Here is a 14,043-nt window from a genome sequence, read left to right on the forward strand (position 1 = left end):
AGGGATCTGTTCCAGCTGTATGGTGGTGGCCATCAGTGGATTTGATTTAGTTCAGCCTCAGCCCGGGAAGTACGGACTGGGTCCCCAGTGTGCTCCACTCTCACGGCCTTCGTGTCCACTTCTATACGGGGGGAGTGGGAAGACGAAGACGCTCCCCAGGGTCATCAGCTATTCCTCCCACAGACACTCACCGCCGCTGCTGACCTGCCAGCCTGGAGGCAGGAGATCCCGAGCCCAATAGCACTCTGTCCCACACTTAGTCTCAACATCCATGTATTGGGGGGGGGGCTTTCCTGCTAGTGGACGTGGATTTCCACTGATCACGTCCGAACTGGACTTGCTTCCACTTACCGGAGTCAGAGGAGGCAGGGTCCACCAGCAGAGGGCCCACCGTGGGCACCAAGCCTCCAAGGGTGTTCTCCTCACTCAAGCTCCATACGTTCCTCACTGATCAGCGGTCCTCCCGAGGCATCCTGCCGATCGCAGGTCGATTGCCTGGATAGCCTCCCACAGCCCAGCAGGACCCAGGCAAGTACGTTTATGTATTTCGGAGACACTCAACGCCTTTGGCACGCCGACATGGAGGCAAGAGATCCCCGAGCTCCACAGCGCTCGGTCTCGCAGTCGGTACCAGCAGGTGGACGTGGAGTCCAGCCAATCGCGGGCCGGACAACACTCGTGTTTCCATTGCTGGCGTCAGAGGAGGCAGGGTCTGCCGGCGGAGAGCCCACCAAGGGTGCCTGTCATCACCGGGCGTCCCTCACATTTAAGCTCTGTGCCTCACACCCATCAGCGGCCCTCCCGAGGCATCCTGCTTGTCGTAGTTTGACAGCGATTGGGTTAGCATTTGCTTCAGCTACACAAACTTTCCTTTGTTAGTTTGACTATATACCGGAGGCCATTTTGTATTCCTGGCTTCCATTTTGAGTGAATGCGCTGCCTCGTGGTCATCGTGCCCTTTTGTCCTTTCTCTCTCCTGATGACCATTTCGATCTGCCCAGCAACTGGCTATTTTTAGTAATGGTCAAGCCTGCACATGCGTATTCGGGCTTTCAAGGTTAATGATCGGTCACTGCTTAGGAATGTTCTCCAAACTGACCAGTGGTACTAAACTCCTCCCACAAGTTGGCTGTGTTCCAAAAATGCCCTTATAGGTACCTAAATTGTGTAAAGTGTGTACCGCCTATTTTTCAAATTCCTGTAAACTGTATAAAAGAAGCCATGTATTCGATGTTCGGGGTGATACTCCTTGCATTACCGAAGGGTGCTGTAGGATCGTATCACCACCCCATGGGGTCTTAATAAACTTGTCTTTTGCATTTTCAGTTTCCGTGCCAACTTCTATTCTAAGGTATCGAGAGTTTTTGCAATGTATGTAGGTCTGTTGAAACCCAATACCACATGCTTACCGCAGCCCGAATGCCTCTATTGCATTTCACAACGGGCAGCGCCCAGGCAGCTGAGGGCCGCCGCCGTCACTGAAGGCAGTGTGGCTGCTCCGCTGTTCCTTGCATGCGCTCCCTCCTCACCTCGGGTGCTGCTGTGGGTCGCGTTGGCCTCCTTCACTCGCTGGGCGCCCTCTTAGCTGCTACGGGGCTGTTAGGCGTCCAACACTGCGCTAGGAATCAACGGGGTCAGAGTCGTCTGCTTCAGGAATCATTCAGGTGGCAGGATATCTCGCAATGCTCACACAGCAAGCCTCAGAGGCACAGGCTACTCTGCCCCATTTTATCGCAGCCCAGGCCGCTCCACATGTCGCTGCCGGCTGCCCCCTCAATCCCTGCAGATGCCTTTTCGAGATCAGGACCACTGCAGGTGTGGGCGCCCCAAGGATAGAGTTGCCCCAACTAGATGTTTTTCACAGGAGGAGAGTCAGGATGGTAGCGGATAATAAAGGGGTCTGGAGAACTCTTAGAGTGTGACCGCCATCTTGACGCACCAGGCCATGCTGATACTACAAATGGTATTATAATCTTTCATCTTGGATAAGAAACTGCCAAGTTCAAGATTGTAGACATGTATTCTTGACATGCAAGCCCATGTGTTACAGCTAACCTTTCCATTGTTTATGTGAATTTCCCTCTCAACCTCTTCAAGCCGTCAGGTAGCGGTCACAATTGTCAGGTATAAATGCAGCTATGGACCAACCTAAGAACAGTTTGGATGGTGACTATTTTGTGGGGGTGTGAGGGCTGATCCAGAACTCTCACAAGAACATGGCCAGCTCTCACCCGTGGCTTGTTATTCATCAATTACAGCTTTTTAGTGTCCATATATATTTTTCTAGCATTTAACTCCAGCCATCATGGTGTGATGTAAAAATATTAGGTGCCAAGGGTCTATCAAGTACTCATGGTACCTTTTTTATTGGAATTGTATACATTATCTGTCTGGGTCTCCTGGTGAATATAACATCTCTTAGTGTTAAGGAAAGGAGTTTCAGTTCTGTTAAGAACAGAGTCAAGAAATGAGTAAAATCTTCTTTCTTTATTACATTAAACAGTCCTAAAAACATTACAATAAAGTCTGAACTACATTTTCCAGATCTCTGAAATTGGTTTGACATCAGAATCAAAATATCCAATGAATAGGTCTGAGTCCCAACATGATCTTAGTTGAAATCCATCTTCTCCTTCTTTCTTCGTGCAAAGTCAGCTCTTCAAAATCCAAACCACTCATCAAAATTTACACTTGTTTCTTCTTCACACATAAGAAAAAAACATAGAAAAATCTCAGTCCAATAGACTACACAACATGAGCACAATAACAATTGTTAGAATGCAGCCACAAAACCTTTAACAAAAACTCTGCCTCATTCATAAGAAAGGACAAAAGTGATCTCTAACAATGACGTACAAGAAAATGTATACTCCACCATTCTTGTTTTAGTTCATCTGGCGAGCCATCAAAATAACTGTCTACTTACCCAGGTGGTTAATCCTTACCCCTCTGTCCTTATCGGAATTGAAACTTTCTTTCATACTGGCAAGGGAATTGTACTTTCTATGCCAGGAACAGAGACAAGGATTACACATTTTGTAAACTTACTCCTAATCCTACAACCAAAGAGGTCCCATACATCAAAACTTTGAAATAAAACCCGTTAAATGTGCTCTCTTGACAACTGGTTAGCAGCCCTCATTATATCTACCAGACACCCATAGAATAGGCCTTGGGCTGAAGGAGCCTAGCTGAAAGTTCTTTCCTCAGAAATAGTTTGGAGGCCAAGGCAAGAAACGATTCAGGACCAAGTGTAAATTATAAATGTTGGAATATTGAGGTTCCAGGGAAAAAGATAATCTTACAGCAAAAATGGATTTGCAGACCATCGATGCTCCTCCACGGTCCTGCAAAATCATAGATCTGAAAGCATGGACCACCCTATAGTCAAAAACAACCTGTGCCACTTCAGGCAGAAAAGGCAAGATTTGTACAACCTCTGCGCCATGAGATCTAGCTCCCTTGCCATTCACTTACATGACCATTGCCTTCTTGCTGATCGATAATCTTTTCATTGTACCCTCCGACAATGCTCATTAAATGAACAAGGCAACTTGTCCCAAAAGGCTTGGGAGCAACCAGCGTTTCCTGTGCTATGCCAGGCCATGAGATAGAACAACCCATGCAGAATATGTTGGTGTGACTGATCCTGGCCTTCCATCAGAAACGTCCAAAACAGGGGAGAAGGGATCCGAAACTCCATGAAATTTCCAGAAGAATTGAAAACACACAATTTCACATGTCAGATCTCCAAATAGGCATCACAAAAGTAATATATGCCCACAGACTCACGTCATAACCCTATCAATAATTGCGAACAAAGGAAACACAGTTCATCCCCTTTTCACCCTTCCAGAAGAAAGGCATTCACCCCGCCTCTGTCTCCTGGTTCTGCCTACCAGCTGAAGCGTGGGAGAAGCTGATGATTCAGCAGGAAGGCAAAGAGGTCTACCTCACAAGGGCGCCAGCTGAGAATCAGTTCCTGAAACACCTCTTGCTCCAACTTCCAAGCACTGGCATCTTAGAAATATGAGGAAATGTAGTCTGCCAGCAGTCTTTTACTCACATGCAGATAATCTGTTATCATTGAGTGGCACTGATCCTTGTAGACTGCCAAAAAATCCTTGGCCAACTCCACCAGCATTTTGGACTGAGTACCCTCCAGGTAGTTGCTATAACGCAATGCTGAGATTTTGTCCATCTGTACGAGGATGCCACAGGTCACTTCGTCCCTTGTCAAACATTGGATTGTGAAAGAACATGCCAGGAGTTGTAGGCAATTAATGTGGAGCTCTCATTCTTCTTGTGCCCGTCTTCCATTGGTGAACAAATCCACACATCACTCCCCAAACCCAATGCTTGGCAATTATATTTTCCAATAAAAAATGACTTCACATAAACTTTCTTGCTGGATTTTTAATAAACAATTTTTTTCAATTTCTCGACAGGTTACGGGAACCAAATTCCCATTTTTAGGAGAATTATTTGATTCTACAATTAAACAACATTAAACAGCAATACTTATTGCTAATAAAATTTCATGATGAAATTCAATTTGTTTACTGTTAAAGTTGGTAAACCTACTGTGACACTATTATCCCCTTATTTCATCATAAACCAACATGAAAGCGCCCATCGGCAAGACCTGACGTCATTACAGTGTTCAACTTATCGTAAAGGGCATCTCTTCTGGTGTTCAGAACTGAAAGAACTGAAAGCACTGAAAGAACTGAAAGCAGTGAGACCACTGCCTTCAAGGAATTTGGATAATTGTATTTCTACTTTAACTGAATCAAATTCTTACTAAGCTTTAAAAAACATGACCATTAAAGTTCCATGTTATTTTCATCCGAGGTCATATTCATCAGAAACTTGATCCGCCAAAGTTCCCTTTGTTTTTTTTTTTTGTTTTTTTTTTAGTATGAAGGAGTTAGGCCCATAAGACTGTGGGAGTGGCTGCACCTTATAAATATCGTATTTCACACAAAAAAGTGCCGCCCCACCTTATTTGTTAGCTCTTACTGGTAAGCAACACATCAATCCTAATTAGATATGTTCGGTATATTTATTTACCTTTTCTTCAAGTACTTTTTGAAAACAATCTTTGGTTTTATGTCAGAGTAAAAACACAACACATGTACTGTATACAAACATCAATTTCGACCATAACATTTACCAAAAAACAGAAAACATTACTAAATAAAAATACAATCACTGTACACAACATAACATATATATCTATTTCCACTTGTTCCAAAGGGCAAGTCGCAATTCCTCGCCTAAATGACCATTACTGATTTGAAATATAAGGAACAATGATGGACAAAATCACAGTTAGAAGGAGATATCAAGACACATCAGTTCTATGGTTCAGTAGTTATCAGTATTTTCTAAAAAAAAATGTTGCCATCTCCTTTTTGCCGACGCGTTTCGAACTCCATACAGCTGTTATGGGTTCTCCTCAGGGCCTTGTCACTTCTATCTGCATGTGTGTAAGGAAAAAAGAACACTGTTTCAGTGTCTATTCCCATAGCCTCATGTTAACAATCCGCTTATACCATCTTTAAAATCCATGTTACCTTAACTGTAGCCAGCCGTAGTTATCCTATATCTGGGTCTGGGTCTTTGGAGCTGCAATCTAAGGGACATTCAGAATTCCCGTTTAGTGCCAGTCTCACTATTCACCCTGCGGTTACTTTTTGCAAAAACACTGCAGAACATACCTTTAGTTTAGCTTAGGGGTCCGTGTACGGGCGTCTCCCTATGATGCGGTGATGTTTTGGACCTAGGATGAAGGCAAGATCAATTTAACACTATAGGGCTTAAGTCAGATCTAACCCATATTCGGTAGCTTCTTATAGCCTTCATACCTGGTGGAGGGCACCGCGGGCTTCGGGGACGGCTTAACTCCGTCTCACAATTTTCATCAGGAAAGATCGGTATCCCGCTGTGCGCGTCGCGCACTTGTTCCCGTATGTTTTCTAACTCCGGGTCCTTATGTGCCCCGCACACTAGTCTCCGTGTTTCTTTACTCCGGTTCGAGGGCTGTTTAAACAATAAACCAGAGGGCAAATTTTAGTCCCCCAGTGCGCGTGTCAGACGCTGGAAGCATCGATACGCCCCTCTCCCGGCTCACCTTGTTTGCAGCAACCTTCTCTCGTGAATCCTTCGATCACTGTGGAGGGCGGCGGCCCGGGTGTCTAGTTACTTAAAGCGGTCACATGACCGTTGGAACTCTGGGATATGTAGTTTTGATGTTGCAACGCGGCTATCTCTGGTCCCACACCAATCTGGGGACAGCGCTGTATCCTTCACTCACGGAGGAATTAGCCAAACGTCAGTGGAGCCCCACACAATTTCCCCGTTACAGTCTTGACACCTCAGAAAGGGCATTCAGCCCATTTTGTGTACTGTTAAATTTCAAGATGAGGTAAGCCTCTTTTTTAAGGAGTGTATCCTCAATGTCAATAGGACCTTTGCTTCCTGATTGCATTATAGTACATAGAACGGTCCACTTGAAGTCCATTTCGCTATGGTTTGAGTCCAAAAAGTGTTGGACCATTGGAGCGCTCACGACCTTTTTTTTTATTCTTGACCTGTGTTGAGTAATTCGGCTATTGACCTGTTGCGTCGTTTTTCCTATGTACATCTTTTGACAGGCGCAAACAACTGCATAGACCACATTTCGTGTCTTGCAGTTCGAGAAGCTGGTGTTTTTACATTTTACTCCCCTGTGTTCAAACTCTGACCCTTCAATTGTGGAGTCGCACGATATGCAATTTCCACACTTGTGGTGCCCTTCTATTGGTTTCAACCCCCATTTTGAGAGTAGATCGCTCTTTGGCTTAGGGGTTAGTACATCCGCTCTAATTACACATTGGCCAATGCTCTTATTTTTCTTATAGGCGAACAAAGGTCGCGGGAACGAGCAGTCAAGTTCCTCTAGCAAGTGCCAGTTTTTTAAGACCATTTGCCGTACTTTATGTGTGTCTGGTCCGAAGGTCGTGACACAGACCAACCTGTCCATATCTTGTTTTATCTTCCTTTCAAGTAAACACTCCCGAGGAGTGTAGTGTGCCCTCTTCTTGGAATGGCTTAACAGTTTCTTGGGGTACCCACGATTCTTCATTTCTTCACAAAACCTAGTTGCATGTTTCTCATACTCATTCATCTCAGAGCAGTTTCTTCGTATCCGAAGCAGCTGCCCATAAGGCAGATTGTCCTTCAAGCTTCTGGGGTGTGCGCTCCGGTGATGAAGAATCGTGTTTTTATCCGTTTTCTTTCGAAAAAGAGAAGACATCAAATGCCCATCAGTGCATTTTATCTCGATGTCTAAAAATGTCATTCTCTCATTACTGGACTCCAGTGAGAACTTAATGTCTCGGTGCCTCCTGTTGATCCACAGGTGGAAGTCCATCAACTCGGCGTGGCTCCCCTGCCACAGGAGCCACACGTCGTCGATGTACCTCACCCATTGTTTGATATGTTTGCTGTAAGGATTATTGGAGTAAATAAATCTGTTCTCATACTCCGCCATGTACAGTATGGCCATCTCCGGCGCATAGGGACAGCCCATGGCCGTACCTTTGATCTGCATATAGAATTTGTCATTAAACCTGAAGTAGTTTTTCTTTAGTGTTATTTCAGCTAATTGCAAAATAAACGAGGTGGGGACTTGATGAGGCCAAGCCCTCTTTTCAAGGTAAAGTTCTAACACCTCCAGTGCCTCATCTTGAGGAATTTGGGTGTACAAGGACGTAACGTCCATTGTCACCATCAATTCCGTTATTGAATCAAATTGCATTCCCTCGACTTTTAGGAGAAAGTCGGTGGTGTCTTTCAGGTATGATTTGACACCGCCGACGAAAGGTACCCCAAGAAACTGTTAAGCCATTCCAAGATTTGTGTATACCGTACCCATTTCTGTTGCTGATGGAGGCACATTGAGTCTATGTGAAATAAACACAAGCTTTATTCTGAAAACAAATCATCCTCATGTCAATCTTTGATGTGGCTTGCATGAGTGCAGTGTTGTGTGAGGGGTATGGATGCACTAGAAATAGTTCTGTGTGTTGTGCGTGCGGCGCCTGTGACCTTCAGCAGGATTCTCCCCGTGTGCATTATGCACATGTGCAGGTGACAGGTCGTCCCCTTCCGACTCACTACCAGACACCTCAACAGGTATCCTTTGCTTGGTGGCAATATTGTGAAGTATGGCGCACACGGCTACGATGCGACAGCAGATCTCAGGCCGGTATTGGAGGGCCCTGCCAGTCTTGTGGAGAATGCGGAATCTACTCTTTAGAGTGCCAAATGTCCGCTATATCCCCGCCAGTACTGTGGAGGATGCGGAATCTACTCTTTAGCGTGCCAAATGTCCGCTCTATCACATTTCTGGTGTGTATATGCGCACCATTGTACCCCCGTTCCTGTGGTGTTAGTGGGTTGAAGTATGGGGTGAGGAGGTATTCACGGAGGGCGTAGGCGCTGTCACCTGAAGGGAGGAGCAGAGGGTCAGTGCCTGTTATGCGCCGCAACATGGTGGTAACATACTGTATGAGGGCATGTGTACTTACCTAGGTGGTGTCCCTCCCCAAATTCACCCCTGGCCAAGCGGGTGTGTATGCCACTGTGCTGCAAGATAAACGAATCATGCGTGCTCCCTGGGTATTGTGCCACAATGTCTGTAATGATGGTCTTCGCATTGCAGACCATCTGAATGTTGAGGGAGTGATATGACTTGCGGTTCCGGTACATGTATTCAGTCTCTGCGGGAGGACAGATGTGTATGTGGGTGCAGTCGATGCAGCAAATTACATGGCGGAAATGTGCGGTATGATAGAAGTCCAGTTTGGTTTGCATTAGCTTCTGTTGGGTTGTTGGGAAGGTGATGTAGTGATGTATCCGGCTCAGCATGACGTCAAGGAAACTCTGTAGGCAGCGTGAAAGTGTACTCTGGGATATACCTTCTGCAACTGCGACTATCCCCTGGAAGCTGCTAGAGTCCAGGAGGTGCAGGCAGCACAGGACCTGGACATGGGTGGGCACGGCATTGGTCCCCCATGTTGGGTGCTGCATCGGGGGGTCAAGGTCTCTGATGAGCTTCGTAATCATTGCCCCATTGAGCCTGTATTTGGAGTAGATCTCCTCTTCAGTCTGTCCCAGTAGTGTAATCCGCAGCCGGAAGATGCGCTCATGGATTCTGCGTCGGTTCTGGGCTGCAGCCTGGAGCCTCAGCCGCCTTGCCACGATGTAGAGACCTGCCATTGTGACTTTCCGCATGCTCCTACTGAGTCTCCTTAAGTGTGTTTGATTGAGGCAACACCGGTTTGTTGTTTGGAAAATATTTTTTTTTGCCAATTTGACTTCACGGTTACCACCTGGTTTAGCTTCTCCTTAAATTGTGACTTGTATTTAGCGAATTATGGTATTTTCGCTAATTGCGATTTGTGATGAATGTGGATAGCGATTTATTTGCGATTTCGCTATTTGGTTGCGAATTCGCAGATGATTTCGCAATATCGGTTGATAATGGCTAATATGGATTCGCGAAGGGGGTTTCCAACGGGTTTTGCGAATTCGCTTTTTGCTGCTTTTCTACTTGATGCATTGCAGAGGAGGAAATTGCTATCACAATTTCGCTTGATGCATCTATGCCTTGGCCACAGATTTAGGACCCATTTGCACACTGGCCAATATTTTCCATGTGGGCATTTCTTTCCTAAACCATGAAGTGTGACAACAGACAACGAAGTAAGTATTTATGTTTGAGATGGTTGTCATTAAGCCCAAGATATAACAGTAGTGCCCAGTACTCCCACAATGAAGAGTTCTGCAGTTCGTCAAATAAAAAGGCCCAATGCACTGTGGGGATTAAACCAGCATAGGTGTATCACAAACAACTGAAGTATAAGATTAGATCATGTATTATCAGATTTAATAGTGCATTTGTGAGAACAATCCTAATGTCATTTAGAATATCAATTTAATCACATCAGAATGTAAGACTCGTAAGTTAAAACCATTTGGATATCACAACTGAACGAGTACCAGAAATCAAAAATCTCCCACAATGACCAGAAGTATCTTGGTTACGGACACACAAAAAAAGCAGTTCAGATTCCTTTTTAGGCCTTGAGTCTAGCGTTGCACTGCGCGAGGCATTTTGGAGGTGAAAAATGGGGTATGGGTAGCTGACTTAGGAATCGCACATGCTTGGGCGTTTCCTTTTCAGCTCCCCCATTGGCCTTTGCGTGCGTCTTATTGTAAAAGACTGCACGCAATTGGCCAGAGGCGCGTGCATAGCTCCTCCCACGGCCTATTGGTGTCTATTAAGAGCACCAAGCGCGTAATAGACACCAATAGGCCGTGGGAGGAGCTATGCGCGCGCCCAAACACAGGCGTGACGCGCTCACCCGCGCTTTACTTTTGATGTTATAAGTAAAGCGCGGGTGCCGTGATTATACCAAAGGTAAGGAAATAGAAAAAACATCTATTTCTTTACTTTTGGTATAATCGCGGCACCTGCGCTTTACTTTTAATGTTAAAAGTAAAGCGCCGGTGCCGCGATTATATCAAAGATAAAGAAATAGAGGTTTTTTTTCTATTTCTTTACTTGTGGTACAATTGCGGCACCTGCGCTGCAATCGGTCTTGCATTACTAAATGTTTGATTTATTAGCATTGCCTTATTATTTGCAACGCTAACAGCTCAAACTTTTAGTAATGCGAGGCCTATTGCATTGCAAATGCTTGTTATAGCATGTCATCTCTCAGTGTAAACTACAAAATACTTAAAGCAAGCACATCATTTTAGTAAAACAAAAAGGTACAGCCTAAAGTCAGGCCTCAACAGGTTTCTAGTAGGTACAGTTCGATTGCATAATACTAAAAATTATACATTTTGAAAGGTCTGTAAGCACATAAAGACAATCTTTCTGCAGATTTTGTAGGAGCCTATTTTATACCGAGTGCAGCCTATTTTGTACTGTGAAGTAGTAATTTTAAGGTCCAGACTAATAAACAGGGCATCAGTTGTCTGTTGTTAGGCACACAGTGGCTTCCCAAGAACAAAGAGGGGCTTGGAGCCTGCCCATTGCTAATCACTGGTTAGATTTCCTGGCACTCTCATCTGCCTGATTCATGTTTTAGCTTGTCAGTCTTATGTCTGTACCGCCCACGGAGCATTGCCTCGTTATCATCTTTTTAACTGAGTGGCGTCTCTGCTTCCACTACTTGCTATTCGAGCACTGCCTGTATGTGGTCGTCATCGTGTACTTCTCCCCCTGCACTAGTGTTGCTCTCTGTCACAATACTTCCCAACTCCCTGCTGCGCTTGCCAGTGTGCTTCCCCATTCTGTCCCTCCATGTTGCTTTGCCCACTTGCGTCATCCTACTCTTTCCACGGTGTTCCTTCCCCCTCCACCTGCGCTCTCCATGTTGCTTTCTCCCATACCCCAAGTAGCTTTCATGTCCCTCCCACCCGACGCAGTGTTGTTGACACCTATTGCCCGTGGGGGAGGGGGGTCTCTTGTGATTGTGTTTCCCTTTTGTTTTATTTGCCAATCAAACTCAGTTTAGTAACTAAAAATGAAAAAAACATCTGCGTCATTTAGTAGACGCTTGTATGCGTGGTGCGGGCAGTCGCGTCAAAGACTTTTTAGGTTTTTATTAAAATGTTAACCTGGCTGTTGGGCATGGCTAGATACCATTGGCAAAGCCAACAGGTCATAAAATAGGATGCCTACATATTTACAGTGGTGTCTGTCAGTCTGGCACCTCATGGCACTAGAATTACGCATCACTATTACCCTGTGCATCAATGAACGATTCAAATCGTCGTTACACACACAGACATCTGAAGTAATCGCACACCAAATTAACTTTCTTATCAGAACAATGAACTTCCCACAAAGTAGTTAACTTTGCACGTATTTTTCTTTAAGATGTGTGAATTATATAGTTTTCATGCAGTTACAGCTAAGTGAAAAGCCAACACAACAGTTACATAATATGTTGTTCTTTTTAGCCACGTCTAAGCCCGAACTCGTATTGAATGCCACCGGTCCCATTGAGTTCCCAATACAGGTTTTCAGATACTTGCAACAGTGACACTTCTTACTAAAGTGAAAAGATAAAGCATGCCAAAACTTATGAGTAACAGAAAATGCAAGCAAACTTACCTCCCCGTCTATAGATGGACGGCCTAAACACCGAATTTACCTGTAATGTTGAGTTCGACTCTAGGGAAAACTTCTACGAAAACTGAAGGTCGGAAACGCCAAAAGAAAGGCTGGGTGATGCTGACTGGCAGACGAAACGAGTTTACTAGAATGGGAGGTACGGCTACCACGCCCCAGCAAGGTGACAAAACAGAAACACTGGCCCCGGAAAAGACGGACTACGTTCCCCGGAAACGACCCGCGGTCCGAGAGTAACTTCCACTGAGTCCCCAGGTGACCGGCTACAGTTCTCCAACGTTCCATGTTACGCGCAATGAGCGTCGAGCTCTATTAAAGAGCTAGAATGCTAACCTGTCTTGAAAATGTACAAGCGATGAGTGCCATGTTGCTGGGCATCAATGTCACCCCTTGTCGCTCCACAGTCACGTTGTTCTCACGTTTGCTCGCTGTGCTTTTTTTTTTAAAGTAGATAATATACTAGGGGCCAGATGCATCAAGCATTTTTTGCCTTCGCAAACGGCCGATGCGAATCGGCCTTTTGCGAACGCATAAAAATGCTTTTCTTATGCAACAAACCCTATTTTGCGATTCGGTAACAATCGCAAAATGGGTTTGCGATTCGATATTAGGAAGGGGCGTGTTTAGGGCGTTCCTTCCTAATACCGAATCGCTTCTGTATGCATTAATGTTTTGAGACCGAAATGTGGTCGCAAAGCATTCGCATTTTACCAATTTGCTTTGTGAATGTCTGTAAATACATATTCTAAGAGCAAGCAGTGGTCCCACGGATCACTGCCTGCTCTTAGAAAATGAAAGGAAACGTTTACATTTTCTCTTTTGTAAAGCATCCTGTTTTCCTTTAAGGAAAACGGGCTGCTTTACAAAAAAAAAGATTGCTTTACGTAAAAACAATCACATGGTGGTCTGCTGACCCCAGCAGGCCACCATCCCCATGATCTGTGCGATTCCTATGGGGTCGTTAATTGCGACCTACCTCTATATTCATGAGGTAGGTAATTTGCGATCCACTAGGAATCGCAGAAAGTGTTAAACACACTTTCATGCATTCCATTTTGTGATTTTCTAATTGCAAACCGCAATAATCCGCAATTAGGAACTCATAAAATGGACTGTTGATCCATCTGGCCCTATCTGTTTTATTAACCTCTTGACTTCTAGAACATAACACCAACACCAATTGCTAAGCTTTTTTTTGGATGTTAGCGGTACTCCTAGGGCACAAGTCCTGAAAAACAAAGTGGGGGACTAACCATGTCTGCCACCACCTACGGCTAGGATAGGTGGTGGCAGCTCCTACTCGGACCCGTTTTGCTCTGCAGAGGCATCATCTGTTTACTTTGCTCCATATCTTTTAACTTTGCATTTTAACCCTCGCTGTACTCGCATTTCGCGCTGAGGCGCTCACGCTGATTTTTTGATTTTAAATTGTTTATCCCCTCTGTGTAACATTGCATACCTGATCTTTCATCTCGGGGTGCTGAGGTGTCCCTTCCCTGCCCGTTCCACCGCGGCTTGCTGTGCCGATTGAGTGGAGGGCAGGCGGCCATCTTAGGTGTAGTCCCGGACCCCGGCTGGACTAGTGGCAGCGCTCTAGCTGGGGGAGGGAGGTGCACACATAAATTGTGTCTGTCTTTCCGGACGCGCGCAGCAGGCGCGCCGTTGGTGCGCCGAAGGTAAGCCAAAGGTTAGCCCGTCTGCGCCCATCCGCGCTCCGGGTGCGCCCAGCGCTGGCCATGCTGCCCGTTTTCCTCCTAAAGGAGAGGCAGCCCTTCAGAGGTACTCCCGAGAGGAGTTACTGGCACTCAAACCTAAATGCAGAGGCGTTAGGTCATGGGATGCCT

The 14,043-nt window shown here is 45.5% G+C and overlaps 1 protein-coding gene across 4 annotated transcripts in view; it reads right to left on the reverse strand.

Annotated features, from left to right (window-relative positions):
• The window catches only part of SPATA20 (spermatogenesis associated 20), a 2,403,479-nt gene extending 2,391,019 nt beyond the window's left edge, over positions 1 to 12,460 (reverse strand). For all 4 annotated transcript variants that reach the window (XM_078654432.1, XM_078654437.1, XM_078654433.1 and 1 more), the window contains exon 1: positions 12,222 to 12,460. The gene's annotated coding sequence lies outside the window, so the exon portion shown is untranslated. The remainder of the gene's footprint in view (positions 1 to 12,221) is intronic.
• Between the last annotated feature and the right edge of the window lie 1,583 nt (positions 12,461 to 14,043).

The sequence above is a fragment of the Lissotriton helveticus genome, chromosome 7 (genome assembly GCF_964261635.1).
Source record: "Lissotriton helveticus chromosome 7, aLisHel1.1, whole genome shotgun sequence".
Taxonomy (NCBI): domain Eukaryota; kingdom Metazoa; phylum Chordata; class Amphibia; order Caudata; family Salamandridae; genus Lissotriton; species Lissotriton helveticus.